Raw genomic sequence first — 25,225 nt, 5'->3', positions numbered from 1 at the left:
TTGGCAGAAGGCAGTATGACAGAATAAACTTAGGCAAACCTTCAGCAGCAGTGGTGACGTGCTGTGGTGGGCAAATGCATGTTGTTTCCAGACCTGCTTTCCCAGCCTTTCCATTCTACTTGTTTCTTGGTTCTATAGCATGCAGCTCAGTTGCTGCTCACTCTTAAGAGATCAACAATTAAACCATACTATTAAGGTCGGTTTCTCAGCTCTAGCAGTTCATTCATCTCTTTAACAGCCTCTCAGCTCCCTGGAGAACTCAGTCTCTTAGCTACTGGAGGCATCTATGTTAACATTTTAGTTCAGGTCAGAAATGCACTTTTGTCACATCTCTCCAAGACCTTCCCACTTACCACACTTGGATTTACACCATGGAGTAGTCTTGGAACTCACAGACTCTGATGAGGTGGTGGCTTCAGCTGTTATGTTGTATCTCCCTTCCTGGTGTTCTGCCAAACTTGCAGTCTGGAAAATCACTGTCTTATGACAGGATGAAGATACTAGGAAGAATGACAAAGATGCAAAATGAATTGGATCTAGCAGGGGAAATTACAGGAAAGGAGAACAAGTTTTGGAAGAGACATTAGACCTAAGAGAAAAATGAAGAAAAATTCAGCTTGTTATTTAACAGGAGAAGCTAGCAAGTGAAGAGTGACATAGAAGGCTAAAGCCTCGAGGGTCCTTTTGTTCCAATACATTCTTCTTTCTCTTATCCTCCTTCCATAAAAAGGTTTAATTATGACCCAGTACTTAATACAATTAATATTAACAGCAAAGTGCCAGGAACATAGACAGGATAGGGAAAAAGCAGTCTGAAGAACACTTACCTGAGTTACACAAAGCATAGTGGGAAAGGGCTGAAATGAAAACCATGCCTCCTTGAGATATCCAGAAGAAAAGGAAGTCCAGCAAGGGTGAAGTACTCAGTTAATATTTGATGTCAGCTCTACAGGGAATGAGGTGAAAAAAGCAGAAGTAGACTAAAAGAATGTTTAGTTTCTATATGTTGTTTTACGGTGAGTGAGAGGTATTTCTTCTAAAAACAGGCATACAGTCAAGTGGAGCTGTGCATCTACAAATCCATGGGTTTTTTGACCTAGCACAGGTATACCTGTTTTGCTACTTGTCAACAGTATTTTCAAGTACCAGAAAGCAAAAGTTGGACCCTGAAGCCACAGAAGGCGGCTGGAGAAGTTCATGTGAGGTGTGAGAAGCTGTTTAAGAATGGAATCATAGAATTGTTTACATTGGAAAGGCCCTTTAGATCATCGAGTCCAACCATTAACCTAACACTGCCAAGTCCACCACTAAATCATGTCCTCAAGCACCACATCTACACATCTTTTAAATATCTCCAGGGATGATGACTCCATCACTTCCCTGGGGGACCTGTTCCAAAGCTTGACAACACTTTGGGAAAGAAAGTTTTTCTAATATCTAATATAGAATTGAGACATGCAAGAATTGAGCATACCAGAGGTTGATGTTAGTTTTCCACATTGTGTGCAGCCTTTCTGAGGGCTAGGATGGCTGATGCTGCTGGTAAAACTGCAGGGATTACCCAGAGCTAAGGGGTCCCAGGGTGGAAAGTGGTAGAGGGGCTGGGGAGCTGCATGGGATACCAGGGATGATGGCTGCTGGAAACTGCTTTCACAGAAGTTCAGCAGCTATTTGAAATCAACAGTGCTTCCTAAGCAAGAGTTTTTAGTCCCTGACTGTGACTAAAGAGCAGCAGCAGGAGAAGTAGACGTACCAGCTGGCCTAGCAGTTGGCTCACCAGAGGTGAGGACTATAAAATAGTTATAGTTCTCTAGAAATTAGGCATCATGTGTGAGCCTGTTTATGTACCTTGTTGATGGGTTTTTTTTCCCTTTTGCTCCTTGTAATTGCATATTGTTCATTAAACCAACTCAGTCATGGTTGCAGGTGAGGAAAATCACTTGCTGTGCACAAGGCAGATTTAATTTTCCCGCATTTCTGGATAGCATTTTTATAGCAACCCCTTTAAATTTGAAAATATTCTGGTTTATGACAGTCTAAACCCAACAGAAAGGTTACACAAGTCCTGATGGCCTGTTCAAATTACAGTACATAGTGCAGGAATCTCCACGCTTTTCTCTTTGAGGACTTGTGGAGGATAGATGAGTCCCAGATGTCTGTAGAAGCCAAAGAAAGGTACAGGAAATTTATAGCTCTCCCTCTTATTTTGAGGGAGATTATGGAGTTGGTTATTTACAATCAGTTTGTCAGGCTAACCTAATTTTTAACTCTGGCAGAGTATCTGGCCCAGCAGGTAGCATTAGGTTTGGTGTATCCGTTATTGGTAACTCCAGCGATATTGCCTCATGCCTGACATTGTCCTAGAAAAAATAGAAAATAGAGATTCAACTATAGCATGGCATCCTGAAAATTAGTACCCTTAGGCCTCAAATTGTTATTAATTACACTTTTTAAGAGTAAGAGGAGGTCTCAGGTGAGGCGCAAGTGATTTGTGTTTGCTCTGGTCTAGTGAACGTGCAGTATGAATTTGCATGATTGAACAAAGAACAGCTTTTGTTGGTACCCAGTCAGGCTGAGTTAAGGGTGGTGCAGGACAAGTTCAGAGTTGAAAGCGATCTTGCTACATAGATAGATCAAGAAGGTGAAATATGATAAAGGTGGTACAAAGGGTAAACTTAGTAGGGAAGAAGCAAAGGTACAAACACAAAGTGCAGAGTAACTGGCTCAGCCATAAAAATAATGTAAATCCAGAGAGCTATACTGTTTCCAATTCCAAATTTTGAAATTTAGAAAAAAGAATGCTGCATATGATAAATGAAAACTGAATATTGCTATCTCCAACACGGCTCTGCTGCTGTCATGTGCTGGGATTTCCACTGCAACAGAGAAGATAAAAAATTTCCAGTAAGCTGAGGAAGTGGAATGGGATTGGATGAATAAGGTACATAAAGGACATGATGGTGACAGCACTGTGACCCTCCACTTTTTCCTTGCTCTTTTAAAGCACTGGGCACTGTTTATATCAAGGGCCTTTGGTAGGAGAATGGCACAAGGATAAGGTATATGTTGTTGGAATGGGACTATGTTCACTAACCACCACATACAGATATCACATATTAAGTTTCATGGGTCTAGAGGAGAGGAAGAGTACTAAAAAATAAAATAAAATCAATCATGATCTGTGAGAAAAAGCTTCAGGAATTGAGATCTTTTTATTCTAGGTCTGTTAAGGAGCAAAGACTGATTCTTATTGGTACATACTGAGAATTAGAATTTTGTTGCAGGAAGGGAGATTTAAGGTGTTACTAGGAAAAATGTTTCAGTAAGGTTAGAATAGTCTGAGGAGATTCTGAGGATTCTTATCACTAGAGGTTTTAAAGAAGAAGTTGGAAAATATCTGCAGTGGCAATCTGCTTTGCTATGTCCTGTCTCAGATGCTCTCTTATGTCACCTCAGGTTTTATATTTATGTAATTTTCATATCTCTAGGAAACTGGGAATCGCTGCTTCATAGTACTTGGGACAGTGAAAAGATAATTTTCTACTATAGAGCAACTTTCAGTAATATATTATTGCTGTTCAATTATATATATAGCCTTTGTAAAACATTTAGTATGCTCTATTATTAAAAAATCAGATCAAAAACATTTTAAGTGACTTAGATAAAACCACTGTAAATTAAGGTTGAAGGACTATGATTAGAATACGGAACTCAGTAAGTTAAGTTATTGTTAGCTGGGCATTTAGGAAATGCAAGAATTGGCCCTATATCAGCTTTACTCGATATTTTTACTGTGCTTCTGAACAAATTTGTCAATGTCTTAATAATTAAAAGAGTCATAATATAATAGCAAGTTGGAAAGTTATTTCAATAGCTCAATTGAAAGAGCTAGAAATACTAAAGCTAGTAGTAATATAGAAATATAGCCTACATGTTTATCTGCATAATAATACTGAGTCAAGGCTCTTATTCATGAAATAAGTTTAAAAGACTAAATGTTGCTAATAAAAGCAAATTGAAGATGAATTTACAGCAAAGTACTGCCAAAAAAAAAAAAAAAAAAAAGGTTTTTCCCACCAAGTGCTGTTTAGTTATTAATTATTTTCTGTATAACACTGTTAAGCCCAGACCTAAACTGCTAGAATGTCTCAAGGTGTTTCAGGCAAGCCTGAGAAAGAACAGTTATGTGCTTGATCATAGAGAAGATTATGTTGGGAATCTGATTTTGTTCAATTGCACTTGTTCACTTGGTCTTGGGCCCTTTTTTCATTATGAACATGAGGAAGCATTTGGAAGGATTCCCACATTAAGCATTTTCCATCCTACTGACCTTTGGCAAAATGTCTAAGAATAAAAGGGAAACAGAAGTTCATGACTGTGTCCACTAAAATGAAAGGTGCTTAACTGCATCATTCAGTTATGTGCCATGCAGTTTTGTGAAACAGAGTGCTGTCATGACATTGCAGAAATATTGATATGATATATTCCAGAAAACAAACAGCATCCAATACCTGGTCTTATAGTATTTATTAGACTACTTTAACATCTGGTCTGTAGGTTTGAAATTTTCTGTATTTTATGTCTTTATAATTGCTGAGATCAGAATCATCACCTCTTTTAGAGTAGTTCCATCAAGTCCATTGGTCAAAGTGGCTTAGGGTTTCAGTAGCCCAAATACATCCTGGAAATAGGATTGCACTTATGCTGTAGGTGGGGGGAAAAAAAAAAAATCCTCATTAGATTTCATAAAAAAGGTGTTTGTCTTCAGCAGACACTCTACATGGGCAGTGAATTGTGTCATACATATTGGGGTCCAAGTACCACTGTGTTTATTGTTTACCAAAGTTGTGCTGTAGTTTTGTGCAGGCCAATCTGAACTGATACACAAAACAGAGAAAAAGTTGTTTTATCAAATATCAATGTGTGGAAAACTGTAGTAAGTTTGTCAATCTCCTTCATAATGCTGCTGTGTGAACAGTACATTCCATGTTTTTAATGGAATACTCCAATGTCCGTTATGCATCAATAACTGGTTTGCAGCAAATTTTGCTTTGTCAGTGTTAGCTCATTAATAATTACACCAGCAACATGCCTGCTTGTCCTCATCTTCTCAGCAGGCAGTAACAGCTTGAAAGTATAGGTAGTAAATGCACATGTGAAACTATGATGAAGCTGGATCCTAACATCAGCATCAGTAATGATACTGTGATGTTCCATCTTTCCTTGTTTTACCACCAAAAAGAAGCAATAAAGGTAAACTAGCATGGTCATCGTGTAATTCACTATATATGAAAATCTTCCAAGAGCTTTTAGAGTGCTTAATTAAATTAAAGTACTCCTCTTGTTGGTTGAAATGATTGAACATTATATCAAGGTAGACATTAACAGAAAATCCAGGTATCTAAATCAAGAGCTGGTCATCATGTCTACAGATGATTCCCCTGTCTTTGCTATTCCATGTAAGATGTTGATCAAACTAAGCTGCATCAGAACTTTTCTGGGGATTTGGTCATTTAGCTGAACACTCAGAATATGCAGTGCAGCCTAATATGCAAATGCCATAGAAATATATAAATCAGAAAACATTAAATAAACTGCTGCTCATTATATTCCTGATCTGAAGAATTTCTATTCCTTTATTATGGATTGGTGGATGCCATGGAGAAGACAAGAGACTTGGGATAATTTTGAATACTGCTTTTCAAGTTTCGTGCCAGTGAATCAGCTTTGCCCTTTCTAATGATTTGTTTGTGACAGTGTTGCAGAATCCTTAGAGCTAGGTTCTTTTCTCAGTAGCATTTATCTCAGGTTTGCACATGTGTAATTCAAGAGTATGCCTGTAGCTTCTATATGCTTCTGTATTCCAACATCCTAATGTAAATAACTTTGCTGCTTCCAATGGCTTGTTCTAATTTTATCAGAGCAATTGCATTTACAGAACCTGGCATAAACAGTTGATTTGCTGTTACCTGCATATGTAACACATTCCTTTAAATGGAAACATGTAATTTTTAGCTGTTTGTACACACATTCTTTATTTACTTGAGAGCTGGACAGTGTGGTCTGTAATTCTGAATATCTGTTTCCATTTATTTAAGAGGTTTTTCACACAAGGAAGTTATTCTGCAGTTAAGAAAGGAAGTGTCTTTATACTGTGGAAGGTTTTCTGAAAAAAGCTCCTGTATTGGCATTTTTACCCTAGATTGTCCAGATAGCAAAGTTAACCTCAGTTGCTCTTACGAGTTACAAGTAACAACTCTGAGCACGTTTCTGAGTATATTCTGTGCATGAGTATGTAAGTATATATTGCTCTGAGTAGCAATTTTAGATGTATGCCGCATACAGATAAGCCATATTAGAAGGTCTGCATACTGTGTGTTAGGAACTGTATGTTGTAAAAATTGATTTTATGATTATTTGATCCCAAATAAGAGCAGGTGATTTGTATACATACTAATGGGACTTATATTTGTTTTTTCCATGAATAAAATAGATTACTTCCAGCGAAAAAGTTTTAAGTAAAAATTTGTGTTGTGGTTTACTGATACTTCGTTTTCATATTAATCTTCAGGATAGACTCTGCCTTTCCTTACATTTGTATCAGTGGTATCAGAACTGACAAAACCTGCAAAATCTGTCTTCAGTGAAGGGATGGTAGTAGCCTTTCATCAGTATAACCAAGAGCATCTTTGCTAAGTATGAGGCTGTCCTATGTTACCACTACACATTGGTCAGTTGTAACACTGCAAACACTTGATAGATGCAACATCCAGTAGTGTGGACCTCCAAAGAACGCCTTGAAAAGACTCAGACGAGGAAGCCAGCCACACATCCAAATGCTTATGCTTTAGAAATTTCTTTCAGTATGGACATCTGAGTCCTGCAGCTGCTGTACATAGCCCTTTATATGGCCACAGGTGTTGGCTTCAGTGCTGGAGCACAGAGTGGTAGCAAACAAAGGGGAGTATAGTCGATGCTGCCAGAGACCAGACATAGTGCCAATTTAATACTGAATGTAAACCAAATAGTTGTGCCAATTTGTTTTTAAATGCATTTTTTAGTTAGAAAAATTAGCTTGTCTTTTGAGAGCGTTATCTATGTGTGGATGAATGTTCCAAGTTTAAATACAGTATAAAGCAGGTTGTTTTTTTAATCAAAATAAATAAACAAAATATAGACTTAGAAATATCAAAACCTACTGTTCTATTGTTTATGTTCTTATTGTTTAGAAATATAATCGAATTGTACTAGACTAATATAATTCTTCATGATGACTCCTTGGCATATTTTGTGAGACATTTATCCCTTATGTAGTACAAATTACTTCTCTGGAGCTGCAGCAGGAAGTAAAGGTAATTCAGCCTTAGAGTATGTTGTGAAGTAAATCTGTGTTTGTATTCAAGGGCGTTTCTGGAGTTGCACATTCTTAATTCAGCTGATTGAACTGTCGTAACATCTATGCAATCTATAATTTTAGGACAACATTTTCTGTTTCTGTGAAGAATGTATATTCCGATGTCTTCAGATTTTCACTATTTTGAAATGCATTTTGCCTGTAAATAGAGTATATTTTAGGCATTTCCCTCATTAATTACAGCTGAATCCTATTTGCATACATATTTATACAAATAATTTGTCTTTCCGTGATTCCAAAAGGAGAGGTGGAAGTGTAGAGATTCTTTTAAAATGATTGACTACTTATCACAGTACTACAGATGCTATTTCTGCCTCTGTACAGGGAATTTCCTGCACTAGTATTTACAGATAATAGCATTAACAACTGCTTCTGTTACTAAAATTGCAGTGAATGTTTGAGGTATTTAGCATTTTGCAATTGGAAAGAGAGTTACCAAAGGGTCCTTCAATCCTAAGGACTCAAAATCCTTCTTTTGTACTACTGCTTTGGTGGGTTTTAATATTAATGCACACCTGGATGCTGCAGGAATACCATGCTACAGGGCATGGGACATACGTCCTCTTCCAGTTTGTTACAGTTTGACTTGGACTTCATTTGACTTCAAATGGCAAACAGAAAGTGTTGCCAAAGACAGGAGTTGTGAATGCAAATCTGTTGTTGCTAGTCTAGATCCCTGAACAAATATTAATTTTATGTTAACCCATCACAGGGAGGAAAGAAAAGAAGCTGTCCTGGGATGAACAACTTGGATCCTAGATCTTCCCTCTCCTAATGGAGAGCTCAGTCAGCGGGGGATAGTTGTTACACTGGAAGGTCCCGTATAGGCACTTTTATTTCATAAAAGCCATTGGAGCTAGTTTTTACCTGTAGAGAGTTCAGAGTAAGAAAACTAAATTAAAAATGGCAAGTGTAAGAACACATTACAAAAAATAGATAGTAATTAAGAGGTCTTGAACACATAAAGATCATAAGCAATGTTTTTTAAGTGAGCTATTCAAAGGAGTTCCTCATAAGAGAGAAATGTGTTTGCATTTGCTTGTTATGAAATGGTTTGATTTGTAAAAATGAAATCAAGTGGAAAGGAAGCAGTTTACCTGGTTAGTAAACTTGGTAAAAGCAAGGCGTTAAGATATCTGTGTATTTAAACATGCTTCCTGTAAAAGCAAAAAGTACTGTCTTTTAATTAACAAGTGTAGTTCAAATAGGTCTAAATTATTCAAAATGCTCTTAGGAAACTTTATTAGTAGTAAAATAAGGCTGCTTTGCCAAACTTACATTGTAAACAGAGTTTACATTTAGTAGTACAAAGCAGGTAATGAACCTGACCCTTAAACACAAGTGACTGTCCCAAGCACAGACCTGTCAGTTCTTTTTGAGTGGGATCTCCCTTTGTTTGTGTTGATGGTGTTAATTGCTTTTTATCATTTTGTATATGTATATATATGTGTATATACGCCTAATAATAATTATATCTCCTAGCTTTATCTGGATGCAGAACAGTCGAAATAATTTAAATTTCAAAAATCTTCTTGTCTCAGAAGTTCAGATCATACCACTGAAAAATCTTCTAGCAGTAATTTTAGGTTATATTTTCTTTTCTTCTGTCTTTTTAATTTGTATTTATCCTTTTCAATAATCATTATTTTAAGACCAGTCTTTTACTATGTTCAGCTAGTATGTCTCAATATCTTCAATATTTTGTTTCAAAACTATTCAAACCAGGAAATTCATCTAAACAAGCCTTTTCCTATGAAAAATATCTTGATGAGGATTTCTTTCAGAAATAGAATTTGGGGAAAAAAATTCCCAGCTAATTCTATCAAATAATTGTTTTACGGAGAAAAGAATAACCTTCTCTAAAATGTTTCTTTAAAAAAAGTTTTAAAAGATCAGTATGTCATAGTAGATATCTTCTAAGTTGTGCCTTGTACTAGATTGATTTAATGTTCAATTTCTCCTTAAATAAGCAAAGCATTCTGCCAGGTATTTCCTAATACAATTACATGCTTTTTCGTCTTGAGACACAATGAAAATCCCTGTCCGTGTTCTGTGGGAAGCCAAGGGTGATGTTCACAGTGTGCCTTTCTGCACAGGACTTCTATTATTCTGTGAAATATCCCCAAAACAGCCCCACTTGATGCACTCTTCTCCTTATAAACTGTTCTTTTCTCCTTGAGAGAAGAGGAACTTTTTCCTCGGTATCAGAATATCTATTTATGGGTTCCTAATCCCTTGTCTGCATCATGGGCTGTGTATAGAATTGCAGCAACTTTATCTTCTGTTTCTTCAGAAACTTGGCTTATCTATTTTGTTGCTCACATTTCCACTACTGCAGGGGGTTCAATTATCTTCAACTGCATTATCTCATGCATCACCTCAGGATTTACTTCTGCATTCCTGCTTTCATATATTTGCCCAGATTTGTTTGCTTTAGTCTGCATTTCTTTTCCTCTTTAATCACTTAGCACTGGCTTTTTTTCTACACCACCTTCTACTCCTTTCTCCACACTTTCATGTTCTATCCGTGCATTCCAGTAAGCCTGATTCATTTTCAGCCCTTGCACATTATTTGAAAACCTCAGAGCATCCTATCGCCTTCTGGTTTTATCTCTGCCATTCACAATTGTCACAGATCAAGTTTTTTTCATTTTAAAAAATTCAAAAACATATAATATGACTTAAAATTAGTTAATGTCTGTGGCTGCAATGGAGGGAAAAGTTCAGTTTTGTTTCCAGGGTGAACAAATAATTATAAATTTATGCATCATCACTGCAGTTTGAATGAAACAAAAGACATAACAAAAAAAAAAAAGGTATTGATTTATTTTATTCTGAATCAGTTTAGAAAGGGAAAGAATATCAGTTTTGATTTATTTACTTTTATGCTGCTAAAAACGTGTATGGACTTCACGTGCATGTATCACCAAAGAGCAAAAAGCAAGGTTTACCAAGTGCATTATCTTGTATCCTCAAATGCACTTCCAGGCTACCAGACAAGAGTGATAAGAGGAAATGCATAGAGGTGCAGTATTTTGTCTGCACCGAGAGTGGAATTCACAAGTAACCTAAACGCCAAATTACGTAATTTTTCCTCCGCAAGTCAGGCGGGATGCGGTGGCCACCGCACAGCTGCTGGCCTGGGCAGCATCCAGGCAGACACAGTCACAATTGTCCCTCTCCATCTGGGTCATTCTGAATTCCCCCAACAGGAAATGGAACACAAGCAGAAAAGTTTTAAAAACATCCCAGACATGAATCAACAAAAACCCCGAACATCTGCTCATCAAAGCTCGTCAGAAAACAGTGTGTTTTATTTACACTACTCTTCTGGATGTACTGAGAATGCCTAATGAGGTTAGAGATCACTGGAAAATATTGCTGGTATGAAGTGTCCTGTTTCAGTTTCCAGATTACTGGTCTAACCTACCCAAAATATGTGAAATACAGTGTATCATATTCACAGCCTCTGCAGTTCTGTTATTTTAGCATGAAGTGATCTAGCTTGATTAAATCCACAGTTCACATCAAATCCAAGCTGGCTAAAAAAAAAGGCACAATATTATAATTTATTTTGAATGTAAAATAGTGCTAGAAAAACTCAGGATAATAGAAAGTGCAGTTAATAGAAGCAGATTCAGCAGAGGAGTGAGGAACATTTCCATGTATAAGGAAACGTGGGCTCAGATCCTTAGATAATGCAGCTCGGCATAACCTGTTGACTGCATCCTGCACTGCTGGGGAATTAAGCCACTGTGTTTAAATGTCTAACATTGTATAGTTCTTCTGATCCACGGAACAGTTCCATACTCTGTCCTCATTCAGGATTTATGAACCCACATGTCCTTCTGAGAAGTTTTATTACAAAGGCAGTTCTAATTTCAGCTTCGTCCAAAGTTAAGAGCTCAGATACTTAACCTTCTTTTCAGTGACTGGTATTTTTGAAGAGCTACATTCCAGCTGTTACATAGGGAAGCGCTTAGCTCAAAGATGGATACTGAGTTACCTGAGCTATTTCTGTCATTTCAGGGAGAGTCACCTCAGCTACGGTGAGGAAACATTGGCTTACGGTGGCTGTGATCTTGTCCTTGCAGATGTCCTCATGCTTCCCTCTGCATATCAGAAAGGAAACAAAGCCTTCTTTTGCAGGAGTACAATTTGTTGGGGAGAGAAGGGGTGTTTTAATTGCTCACTGATTCTTGTCTTTTTTCAGGCTTTTTAAAGGGTCCCTATCACCTTACCCTCAGAATACCACATAGTATTTCATCTAAGGCTTTTCTTTTTGTGTTCATAGGAAAGCATCTTCCTTAGCAATGAGAGCTTTTAAATGGAGCCAGTGTAGCACCCTGGTCACTCTCTTGAAGAGTCAAATTGGAGATTATGCAGTTTTCTCAGTAAATTCCAGAAGAAGCAATACTTTCATAGTGTTGGTTTGGAGAAAGAGGACAGCAGCATTGATGAATGACTAGAGCAGCTGTAAGTCACATAAGGGGTAATTATTTTTTGCAAGTGTGCAAAGGAATTTTATTCTGCATGTCTGCTGTGTAGCTACAAAATATTGCTGTCAATGCCAAAAAGGATAAACACCTGCTAAAAGAACTGTGGAGAGGATTATCTCTTTTCTTACACATACACTTATGAAATACGTACTACAAATTGGATCATCGTCTTTTTTTCTTTCTTTCTCTCTTTCTCTCAGCATTTTTCTAGCCATTGAATCAATTGTTCTCTGCCTGACCTGTGAAAAACATATTTGCTATGCAGAGAGGCCAAATATCAGCATATGACATGCTTCAGTTACCTTGTGCCAACCTGCTAGGACAGAACATTTGTTTGTTCTTTACCCAATCTGCTTTTGTGTTGTCTTGCATGGTGTTTTTACTCAGTTACGGGGCCGGTACTCTCTCCTGCTCCTATGCCTCCTTACCAGGTTGGAAATTGCTATGCACTGATTTCTCTTCACCTGTGCAGCTGTAGTAACACCCTGCCAGCAATGCTAATGTTCCCTTGCTAGTTTTTAAACATTCTGCCAAGTAGAGAGAATTAATAACAAGATCTGAATCATCTCTAAAGTGACCCCAATGCCACTGTGTCCTATTCCTCCAGTATTATGTCATTTTTCAGCTCCTGTCCAGGATAATATAAAGGATCTCTTACACCCCCAAAGCTGAGAAGTGTGTCAGGGTAGGCTGAGCCATTTATTCAGGCATTTCACACAAAATGCCTTTGTGGCTCTAAACATTTAGAAACCTTTAGGTCAAATTTTACAGTCCGTGTCATGCTGCCCAGCTGGTGCAAAGTGGATGGACTCCAGCCAAAGCTGGCAAGTGGCCACAGCCTTCCCCCGGTGTCTGTAAAGGCAGCTGGGAAGGGGCAGCATGCTTCACGTCCTTGTGGCCCCTCTGCACTGTCATGTGCAAGGCAGCCCAGCCCTAGACCCCCACCACTCTGGAAAGGGAGCCCTGGGCTTGCCTATGCCCTGTGCCTGCATGTACTGGATGGCACATGGGGACATAGCTGACATTGCCTCCCCTGAGGTCATCCACATTTAGAGTGGAGCTTTTGATTTTTAGACTGGAAAACAGAAGAGTTAAAACAATTGAAGGGTTTGAGTGGAGGTTAAAGCAATAGGGAGAAACTACTAAACCTGAATCATAGCTGATAACGTCTGTAATATGCATGCCTACTATAACTTCAGCAGCAGCTTCCCACTGTGATGTGGGCTTAACTTACTTGATTCTTTTCCTTTTGCTTTGTTTCATTCTTTTTCTCCATTTGCAAGCAGAATCAAAGATAGTAAAGCATCAAAATGAACTGTCAAAAGTGAATAGTGGAAGGTGCTTGGCCTCTAGTCTCCAGAGACCTCTGCAAGCTGCATGATGGTGTGCCGAGAAGGGGCAATGTGCACTTGCAGCCCAGAAGGCCAATTGTATCTTGCGCTGCATCCAAAGGAGTATAATCAGCAGGTGAGGGGAAGTGAGTCTGCCCCTCTGCTCTGCTCTGGTGAGACCCCACCTGGAGTACTGTGTTCAGCTCTGGAGTCCCCAGCAGAGGAAAGACATGGACGTGTTGGAGAGAGTCCAAATGAGGGTCACGGAAATGGTCAGAGGGATGGAGCACCTCTGCTATGAGGAAAAGCTGAGAGAGTTGGCTTTGTTCAGCCTGGAGAAGACTCCGGGGAGACCTTATTGCAGCCTTTCAGTTCTAAAAAGGGGCCTATAAGAAAGATGGAGAGAGACTTTTTAGCAGGACCTGTTGTGATAGGAAGAGGGGTGATGGTTTTAAACTAAAAAAGGGGAGATTCAGGCTCGATGGGAGGAAAAAAATTTTTACAGTGAGGGTGGTAAAATACTGGCTCAGGTTGCCTAGAGAGGTGGTGGATGTGCCATCCCTGGAGATGCTTAAGGCCAGGTAGGATGCAGTTCTGGGCAACCTGATCTAGTTGAAGATGTCCCTGCATATTGCAGGAGGGTTGGACTAGGTGACCTTTGAAGGTCCCTTCCAACTCAAACTATTCAGCGATTCTGTGAATGCATCTTGCTCCAGCCAGCTGCGGTGCCTATTTCTTCTCCTAGCGCCTTTCATTACTATTGCAGCTACTGGTGGCTCGCTTTGTGTGGGTGTCATGCTTTCCTTCCCTGGTGCTCTGGGGGTCGGCTGCACAGCCACAAGCATAACCTAGCATGCTCTGAGCTTCTCCCCTCCCTTTTCTCCTGTATCTCTTCTACCATACATATCAGTTGTAAACTTTACTTCATATTCGGATGGCATCCTTGATTATCTCCAGCTCTCTGTGGTGCATTTGGTTTTCCCCCAGGCTCAAAGCCTTTGAGGCAGCAGTTCTGCAGCTCTCTGTTTCTAATTCAGCAGCCTACATATTTTGCCTACTGTTTGGAAGGAAGAATGACACTTAACTGCCTCCAAGGGCATCCCTAAATACCTATGTGGCGATTCTGACACAATACTGTTAGTGTGGTAAAAGGCAAACCTTTTTATAGGAATGTAAGCATGCTTAATACTTTCCAATCTACCTGTCAGTGGCTGTTCATTGTCTTGTTCTGCCATGAGCATGAGAGTTGTACATATATATACACAACATCACATTCCCTTTTACCACACCATATACCTACTGGTTTTATTAGTAAAGGGTTATTCCACAGTGGCTGTGATGATTACAGCGTGGTTGGTGGTAATGAACTTACCTCAAGTACTGCTTAAAACCTCAATAGGAGGTGTGAGAGAAAGAAGATACCTTTCTAGATGAGGTACCATGTACCTTCTTTATCCTGGCCAAAAGGGTTACGTGCTGAGAGACTCCTTTTTTTTTTCCCAGGGCCCTTTTCCATCTATTTCACTGTTAATACCTTAATATGACACATTAATATGTCTGAAAGAGCTACCTGGTACAAGCCACTAAATTCCTTTTGGTTCTCTTCTCCATTTGTAGTAAAGGGGAAGCTTCTGAAGGCCTAAAAGTTATCTATCTGGCTTGTAAAGAAAAATCCAATCTCTGGCAGAGACTGGAGTTATAAAATTTGACCTACTTACAAAAAATCCGATTAGATGGATTTACACATGGCTCCCTGAGATCAGACTGTCCAATATGAAGAATAGGACGTGAAGACTTTTAATGGGACCTGAAGACTTAAAGCTGTTTAAGGCTGTCAGGTATATTTTCCAGGTTACTTTTCCTTGCTTCTTTCAGAATCTGGTGCTAAAAACAATGCAAGATATAGTCTCATTCATATAGAACTTATAGTTTGGACTATCATTGTGCCCAACCCCTACATCTGTTACATTGTTCCAGCATTGCTGTAAACAAGAAAAAACCCAAACTTCACTCTTTTTTTGCCACAACTAGTTACATGGCATGGCATGATAGGCCTTCTTGGAGGTTATTCTGAGCTCTGACAAGTCAGTCTTGTTTTAATTGCTGTAGTGGAAACCCTTTTTTCTTGACTTCATACCGCTTCATCTCACCCCATGCTGCAAAGCAATGTGACTTTATTGCAAAGCTAACGGTACTGAGTGGTGTTGCTTTATTTTTTCCCTTGAGTCTCTTTCTTGAAGAGTCAGGTGCTTTTGTGAAGCTCTCAACACTCCTTTCTGTCCAAAAAGAAAATACAAAAAAAAGAAATTTCTGTCCCCCTTGGCTGTAGAAAAGAGTTTGTGACCCCAAACACTATAGTGGCTCAGAAACTAGGGGACAAAACAAAACTTCAAATATATATTGTTATCTTTAAATCCTTGTTTATATTAGTCTTGTAATTTTGTTTTGTTTCAAGCAATGTTTTTGAAGTTTTATTTGCTTAGCCAAAATACTGTTATCAGAGACCCAGCGAAACAAAAGACAAACCCCCAAAACCAAAACTCTGCAAAAGGTCTTATGAAATCCACAACTGCTGGTGGTTTGATTCATTGGGATCATCACCTGCTCCCTTGTTCTCTTGACTCCTTATCTTTTAGATAAGAACGTTCCTGTAGTTGGGAGTTACATTTGCCAGAATCCTGGTACCTCCTTTGCATAGCTGTCAAAATTTCCATGACCTGGGCAGAAGAAGCAAATGCCCATGCCAGCCTGGCATAACCAATGAATTTGTTTGCTTCATTGCCAGGAAGAGGCACTCAGAGAGTCACCCTTCACAAAACTTTGCAAGATGTTTTCTCTAAAAAGTGTTGGGAATGGTATTTCTGGGCCCTGAGCAAACACCTGTTTTCAGCATCCTACAATCTAAGCACAAGGAGAGGACATTACTGTCTTGGGCATATAGAGCTCTTACTGGTTATGAGCAATATTCGTACAGCATGTATTGCAAAGCAGAATAGCTTCCTTTCCAGGTAATAAAGTAAGGATTTCAATTCAGCATTGTCATTTCCTATGTTATGTTCTTTATATGAGAACTTATGGGGAGTTTTTGATAGAGAAGCTATATATGTATTTTTAAAATCTATAGTAATAACTATGTACTGGCCATAGCAATAAACTTTCTCCATCCTTTAGCTTTTAAATATGGTTGTGAATAACTCTATAAGAGGACTAGATTCCCAGCTGTCATTAAAAGGTACACAAGAGTCATTTATGCATTTATCCTCTGAAGGCTGGTTCCCAAGGCTCCCTTCTGACATGACGGCTGTGCCAGGAGCTTGTAGCTTTTGTTAACCTCAGGCTAGGGAATCCCCATTGAGGGAAGGCTGGTTTCACAGACTTAGGATACAGCCCAGGGATTCTTTAGCGTATCATTTAAAAAGCATCCGTGTACATGTGTGTGCATGTGCTTTAAACTTTATTTTACTCTGTATCTGCAAACAAAAGTACGCCTTGGAATTTCACCTCAGCTTAGTTTGACTTGGCTAACTGAAGCTGAGAACATACTATTTTTCCATCTGATACTTCCTGTATGTTTTAGTTTCTATAGTCTTGAACAGAAATTATATCAATTAGAATGAGTGCAAATGGAAGGTGAAATAATATTGGTCTGAATTTAAACACTTTGCGCCAGTTTTGCATTTTGTTGTCGTAAATAATCATGAAAATACAAGGCCTTATATACTGATTCTTCATTCTTCAGCCCACTGAGATCTACAGTACGTTTGACAAGAAGTAACAGACTCAAGCTGTGCCCGAAGAGGTTTAGGTTGGATATTAGAAAAAATTTCTTCACAGAGAGGGTGGTCAGGCATTGGAACAGGCTGCCCAGGGCAGTGGTGGAATAACCATCCCTGGAAGTGTTAAAAAACCATGTAGATGAGGCCCTCAGTGACATGGTTTAGTGGTGGTCTTGACAGTCCTGGCGTGGTGGTTGGACTTGACAATCTTAAAGGTCTTTTCCAATCTTGTTGATTCTATGATTCTATTACAAGTGGGTATTGACCTTCATATGGTGTTGGTCAATATTACCTCTTAAAACACTAAAATCTTAGTCTATCTGTCTAAACAGAAGTGGATGTCTTCCTATTACCTCTTCTTTCTCCACATGGGTTATTATACTATAAATGACAATATATTAATTTAGTTGAATTTACTTTGAATAATACATATACTTGAATTTTCAAATAGGGTATTTGAAAAGAAAATAATGTATTAAAGATCTCTGGTGGGACCTAATGTATTTGTAAAAATAGAAAAATGCAAGTACAAACACATAAATATTTATGATGGATTTTCTTATCCCTGTTATGTAGCATAATCTTTCTGTCATAAGATTAGGTTTGGTCTGCCTCTGGTTTGTGTGACAGAAAATTTAGAGCAGCTCATATCAATCAGCATAAAACAGTATGCGATGAGTTAATATCAGCACTACAAGTGTGAAAGTTTTTTAATGCATAACTAATTTATGTGCATGTCTTGTCCTTCTGAATTAAAAGGACCATTTGGGGCTGAAAATTAAATCCTAGCTGAATAGTTTTTCAATTAACAAAATAAGGGGAACAAAGCTTTAAAACACTTTGTGATTCATAGATACACTTCATAGAGTGCACACAGCAGTGGCTGTTCCTTCAGCCTAATTCTGCTTTCACTGACAGCGATGAAAATCAGGAACAAGCCAGCAAAGTCAGTGGAGCTACCTGGGGTAAGATGAGAACAAAATGAGGAATTTATATTGTCACAGCTGCAAAGCAAATATATAGCAGTGATGGATTATTTTTTTATGGACTATGACACAGCTTGAACGAAGAAAAAATAGTAGTGGCCTATAAGCAATTGATTTTTTTTTTCAATGTTGAATGCAGGTAGAGCCATTGTTTGCCATTGCTCTTATGCAGAGAAACAACTGGAAAAGTACAAAGAACTTGTACTGGATGTGAAGATCTTTGACAAAGATATTTTCAATTTAGTGATTGGAATACAGCAGTTTGCCTTTTTGTAAAGGAAAGTATATATCTCTGAAGCCTCTGACAAAGTCTGCCTGGTAGAAAACAAATAGGAGAAATGTATGAATGTATCCCAGACACTTCCTGGAATATTCATTATTTGCAGCTAATAATCTTTGAGTAAATTCAGACTCATTCAGATTAAGGTACTTTATTGTATGTCAGTTTGAACTATGGCATCTTTCAGTGGCTAGTAACATATTTCATTTTTTAGTTAATCAGTGATGGATGACTTTGGGTTAAACAGATCAATCTAGACTTTAATTTCTAATGTTTCTTTCAAAATGCTGTTAACTCCCCTCAGCTTTACATTTATACAGGTTAATATAATGGTTATATTTGATTAATAGTGGACATTGCAACTTACTATCTGATGCTAGTAACATGTAATAATCCATTTAATTTATCTTTTCCTTGCTGTTCCTTCTCCTCTGCTAATTATCTAATGCCTGGTTTTGATCCTTAGTAAAAAAAAAAATTCCTCTATATTTCTCTTCTAAAGGATCAGATAATACAAAGTACAAACTGACACTTCTAACTGCTTAGAATGCAGAGGGCCGAAGTTTCACACCAAAAGGGCTTCAATAAATTTAGTGAAAGGAAAGCAAAAAAGGATGTCAATCTATTTTTTATTTTTTTTTTGTAAGAAGATTAAAAAGAGAACTAATAACAAGATGATGAATTTAAGAACCAAAAACTCCTAAAGAAAATTACTTAGAACATTATTTTAACGTATCCAAAGAAATATTTCAAGGAGCAGAGTCCTAGGCTCATAAAATGCCTAGTGGGATGAATCCAGACTTTGGCAAGTGTAAAATGTAACTGTGGGACTATCAATGTTTCACTAAAGGAAAAGGAAAATACCAAGCAAAACACCAGGGATAGATGGCTTTAGATTTTATTCAATGCCTTTGAAATGATTCAGAGGAAATACAGAAGCTATCTAAGAAAGAGAATAAATAAAGCCATTATTACAAGAGTTATTCTCTTTCTCCATCTGAGTGCATATGAACAAAGATGCAGTAGATCTATACACCTATAGATATTATCAATTGAAATAGCCATGGAAAGGTGGCCATTTCAAAACTTATGAAGAATTTTGTATACAGTTTTGAAATTTTATCATGAAAATGACACATACAGGATATTGCTGAAGGCAAAAATACAGCATACTTCAGTTATCAGTTGGAGATTTCTATGAGTAACCATATCTTGAATTATACTATTAAAGCAGAAGAACTATGACAAGGAAGACAGTCATGTCAGATTTTAAGCCATTATCTGGATATTAGCAAATATGATAAAACTGGCAGAGAACATAATACATAGCAAGTGATTTTAGGCCATTTTGTGAAGCAGCTGGTGTTGCATATGGTAAGAGGTAGGATCATGGATGGATTGGACTTTGTTTTGTTCAGTGTCAAATATTATATGCTGTAAAGTAAAAATAATGGAAATGAGTCTCAAATAAAATGGTACAAAACCTGTCTCTCAAAATTCTCTGGCCAAAATTTCTGTTGGATAACTTGTGCAATTGTATTCAGGTAGGACTGTGGTAATTTATCCCAGGTGACAGTAGGCCTTAGAGCTTTAAGATAAGCAGAAAAAAAGAAGAGATTTCAGCAAAACAAACACTGAGAAGTAATCAGTCTTTAACTCCTGAATGAAAAACTACCATAAAGCTTATAAATTGTTTCTAAAATTAATGACAACATAAAGTGAAAATCTTGTTTCTGAGGGGAAGCAACATTTCATTCTGAGTCTCAAGTTGAATCACATAAAGTTTCCTCACAGGGAGCAGCTCCTTTGTTTCCTGCTGTTAGCTAGTAAAACTCACCTTCAGGTGATGCCACTGAGCTAGTACAGCTGGCTAATGTCTGGAAAATTGGAAAACTCAAATGCTTCAAGCAAAATATTAAGCTACTTTTTGAACAGCTAAAATTATCAGGTTTGGGAGCAATTAAATTATAAATATAAATGATGGAATAGTAGGAAGAAAGATGCGGGCTTTTTTTGTGTCATTTGTTATTATGTTGCCTAAGCAGTATTGGTGAAAGAGACTTGGTTATCTGGTGCTGTGACAATCTAAGTTGCTGCAGACTCTTTTATGATAGAGTGAAATACTTATCAAAATAAGTAGGAAAAAAAGTAATACCCATATCATAGAAAACGTTGCAGTTTCTTACATGATCAGTCTTTGGATGGCCACCACCCACCAAAACCCACGATCTTATTTTCTGAACTACAGGAATAAAAGTTCAGTGAATACTGTAGCAAATAGTTAAAGTGTCTAATTTAAAAATAAAACAGGCAGATAAATGCCTCCACTTTCTGGTCACTCAAAAATGCTGTACTTCAAATGTAACAAGACATATATATCTAGAGAGCGGCAAATGAACGTAAAAATCTGAAATCCCTTTCATTTCATTTTTGAAAAAAAAGGTTTTTTGTAGAGCTCTGGTGCCTTTATCAGGTCTTAGGTATCTGCATTGTTTAGCAAAGATTATTTGTGCTGTATTCTTAGCATTTATCTAAAAGGCTAATATTTGTGCTAAAATGGCACTAGCTAATTACCAGACTGCTTTGAGAGATGTTCTCATTTGGAAGAAACCTCCTTAAAGGTATGTCACTCAAAAATTTTTAAGGCATTCCAGAACTATTGCCATGTGGTGTATTCACACATGGTAGACTGGACATTTTCTTATCTATTCCTAAAATGAGAAGAAAATAATTTTCAGTTCAAAAGTCTTCACAACATGTACTTACCCATATTCCCGGTACACATCTGGTAGAATATAAAGTTATCAGCCATAGGTTTAAAAATGTTCTCATGTTTTATTATCCTTCCATTTTTAATGCCAATTTGAGTATATAAATACATAAATAAGAAAAAGAGAGGAAAAACAAACAAAACAAACAAAACCACAAACAAACAAACACAAGTGATGCACAGTAAGCACAATTGCTCACCACCCACTGACCGATACCCAGCCCAACCCAAGCAGCAACTGGTTCCTTCTAGGTAACTCCCCCCAGTTTATATACTGGGCATGACATGCCATGGGGTATGGAATATCCCTTTGGCTAGTTCAGGTCAGGTGTCCTGTCTCTGCTTCCTCCCGGCTTCCTGTGCCCCTCCTCACTGGCAGAGCATGAGAGACTGAAGAGTCCTTGATCAAGGTAAGTGCTACTGGGCAACAATTAAAACATCAGTGTGTTATCAGTATCGTTCTCAGACTAAAGCAGTAACACAGCACTGCACTAGCTACTAGGAAGAAAATTACCTCAGCTGAAACCAGGATGACAAAGTATTTTAGGACAGCTGTGCAGGTAAAAAGGAGTTCCCCTGGAAAAAAATAATATTGTATTTCTGGCTTGTCTATTGCCAGTAGATTATTCACAATAATATTAAGTTGCTGATAGTTTTAGGAATAATGGTATATATAATAAAAACTCAAAACAAGTGAACAGAAAATAGGAAAGAAATTACAACCTCAGGAAACAAAATGTTTCCTGCAAACCTGGCTAGAGAATTAAATTACCGCAGGATGAACTAGAATGTGGATTTATAGCAGATTCGTTATTCCACAGTAACTACCTCACTAAGAGGAATGTTGACTAAGTGATGTGACACAGACTGCAAGCTCAGAGCCTGCACTTTTTTGCTTGGTGTTGACCCATTAATTTATTCACTTAATAAATGTTTTTCAAACTCTAAGAATATAGCACATCGTAGTTAGCCAGTTCAATGCAGTAGTCTTGACTGGCAAAAACATTTAGGGCTCCAAACCCAAGTATAAGATTGGAAGTGTATCTTTTGGGCTTCAATGGAAGCCTTAGTAAACTAAAATGAATAAAGCAGGCAGCATCTGATCTATTATAGGTAGCAGTGTTTAAACCTTAATTTTAAACCTTAGAGAATTTAGTAAAGATCAGTGTTTACTTTCTTGGTTTCAGTTGATGACCAGAATGCAGAGCTTCCAAATTTGTCATGGCACCATTAACTTTCAGAGCAAAATGTCTGGCGCAGCAGTCTTGGACATTTAATACTCTTGGCATATTCAAGCACAGATGATACACTTTGTAAGTAATATTTAATAAGAAAAGCGAAGGGGGGGGGGTCCTCCTTTTTACCTTGAGATACTGATCTGGCTTATCCTGAGATTTTAATAGCATTTTTTATAGGATTGCTTTATGGTATTGCTTTGTTCCACTTTCAAACTCAGAAGCATTTCTAATATGGCCCTCTGTAATAGAGGATAGGAAAGGCTTTGCTGTAGAAGTTGTACTTCAGGCTATTTCACAGAGAGATCTGGCACTGCACCACTGTATATCCAAGCCCCAGTCTGAGGTACCTACATAATCAGTATGTGTGGAAATAGGAGATTCCCATAAGCGGGCATCCTGAGACAGGAATCATCAAAGCCATATGCTAGGAGATACAAATAGGAACAATGTTTTGCACCCAAAGAATAATTAGATCCTAGGGATGCAGCTGTTGAAAGTTCATAAATTTCCCTTTGGAATTAATCATCTAAGTTTTTTCCTTTTGACAACCCTGCCAAAACAAGTCTCTTTTTTTCCCTGAAAATGTGTGTGCCTGAAGTGGTGTAGCAGGTCGCTGACCATTTCCCCTTGGATTATGGGGGTTCATTCTGCTCCCTGTTCCTGTCTTCCAGCTGAGGGGCTGGGTACCCTGCATAACCTCACAACATCCTTGTAGTTCTCAAGAGTTGCCTACCCCTTCTTCCAAAGGTCATAAGCTCTCCTCTCCTGTTTTTCCGAAGTTCCAACCAAAGCTCTCTGTTCAGCCGGGCGGCTCTTCTTCCCCGCCGGCTCATCTTTTGGCACATGGGATGGCCGCCTCCTGCACCTTTAGGATTTCCTGAATACAGGCCAACTTCAGCCTTAGAGAAGGTTGCTCAGATCCTTGTCTAATCAGATTTTTCACACCTCCAAGGATTGGGATCCCAGATGTTCTCTGGAAAATCTTTTCTTTTGATCACCTTCATTCTGAGAACTGTAAATTCCAGTTTTGGAATCTGTGTCTGTTGAGCCTCTCTTCTTTTTACTGTGCGCCACCAATAGAGTGTGGCTCCATCTCCTGTATACCCTCCCATTATGTAGTTGAAGAAAGCAGTAAGATCCCCCTTAGCCTTCCCTTCTGGTGCTGCCTTCTGTCTTGTGTGAGAATTGTGAAGGATGTAGTTCTCACAATTTAAATTGAACTTTGTGAACCAGGAAAGGCTTTGGCCCAATATACTTAGCCTCAGGTAGGCGAAGCAATTATTCCCCAAAGAGTTAATATTCCTCTGAAACTGCATTTTGAATAGCAATTTGAAAACTCTAAGGAACCTTATTTGGAGTCATTTACACCATTAACAGCCTTTTTCAATCTTAGTTATGGTGTCGGTAGGATAATATTATAATGAGAAGGTTTCTTTTCTCTGCCTTAAGGTAAAACAACTGCAGAGACATTGTAGGTTAGGCTCTGATGGTTATATGCCCTCTTAGCAGGGGGAAAACAAGCTGTGGCATTGCTGCGTTAGGTATACTGTAGATTATCATCTCCCCTCTACCTCAGCCCTTCCTTTTCTGGGGCATTTGATGCAAAAACAGTTCTTGAAAACCAGTGAGTGTCAGGATTGAAGTTGTTCCTGACTTCAGCGAGTAGCACACAAGGAACTGGCCACACAAAAAGGAGGGATAATATTGCATGGAAGTATCCCCCTTTCCTTAGATACGCAAACACACAATGCTAAGCACTGAATTTGTGTCTTCAGTGCCTCTAAAGATGGGGGCTATTTGCCCAGTCTGCTGCAGCTATGTGAGCTAATGGTGGAAGGCTAAAGGAGGCAGAAATAAGAGGCCACCATGTCTCCGACCCCAACACTCTCCACACAGCAGCAGGGCTTTTAGGAGGGCATGTAAATACACCTGGTGCATGCCTGGCTCCAACTGCTCCCCTGGCAAGGAGGAAGCAGGGGACTGGAATGTGATTTTCTGGGTCACAGTGCACACCTGAATCTGCCCCTGAGCTATGCAATTACACGTTTCCCTTATTCAGGGCTCATGCTGACTATGTGATCTAAATAAATTTCAAAGCTGCTATTCATGTAACTGTGATTAGATAAGGTGGCACAATGGCTGGTTTTATACAGCTGCAGTGCACTCTGTCTCTGTGGGTTCAGGGTCTAGTGAAATGCTGAAAAGAAAATTCTGAAATAATACTTTCTTCCACTGATATTTGGCTTTCAAGTTATAAATGGTGTTTTTTAAAGGCTTTTAACTGGATATTTTTCTCTCCTGGGAGATATGTGCAAAACTCTGGAATAGATAAAGCAATGACAAAGCTAAATATGATGCATTAAATATCATACTTCTGTGTTTTCTGGTGGTATACATTGTAATGATGTTTTCAACATGAATCAGCATAATTGTTCCTGATAGGTTGCTTGTATCATTTTATCTTTCCAACAGAGACAGCTCGTTACCTGCTTTCTTTGAAAATTTGAGCATCTCTTACACAGCATAAGGATTTATAACTGAATTTAATGTTTTTATAAACTCCAACAGAAATGCCTTTTATTGTCTTTGTTCCTGATGGAATTACTCTGCAGGATGAACGTTTTTGATCTTGGTATAGCTCCTCCGAACCATAAATATGCTAATGTAAAACATCCAACATCAGATGATTATAAATGTACAGATACCAGAAAATTTGAAGTTATGGTTCTCACACAGATTATATTTTCTTTTTGCTAGGTATTTAAAAGTACCTAGTATTTCTCAGTAATGCTTTACTGTACTTAATTTCTATTTCAAAGCCACCTTATGCATGATTTATGGTTATCTAATTAACATAATTACATATGTTAATTCAGTTTTTCCAGGTTTTATATATTCACACTGTAATATTTTCCAATATGTTGTACATGG

The 25,225-nt window shown here is 38.2% G+C and overlaps 1 protein-coding gene across 12 annotated transcripts in view; it reads left to right on the top strand.

The window, feature by feature from the left end:
* GRIA4 (glutamate ionotropic receptor AMPA type subunit 4) overlaps positions 1-25,225 on the top strand; it is a 215,589-nt gene that overhangs the window by 69,794 nt on the left and 120,570 nt on the right. The window lies entirely within an intron of this gene.

Source organism: Strigops habroptila, chromosome 2, assembly GCF_004027225.2.
Source record: "Strigops habroptila isolate Jane chromosome 2, bStrHab1.2.pri, whole genome shotgun sequence".
Classification (NCBI taxonomy): Eukaryota; Metazoa; Chordata; class Aves; order Psittaciformes; family Psittacidae; genus Strigops; species Strigops habroptila.
Note: the sequence above shows the minus strand (reverse complement) of the source record. Positions and strands in the feature narration are given on the sequence as shown.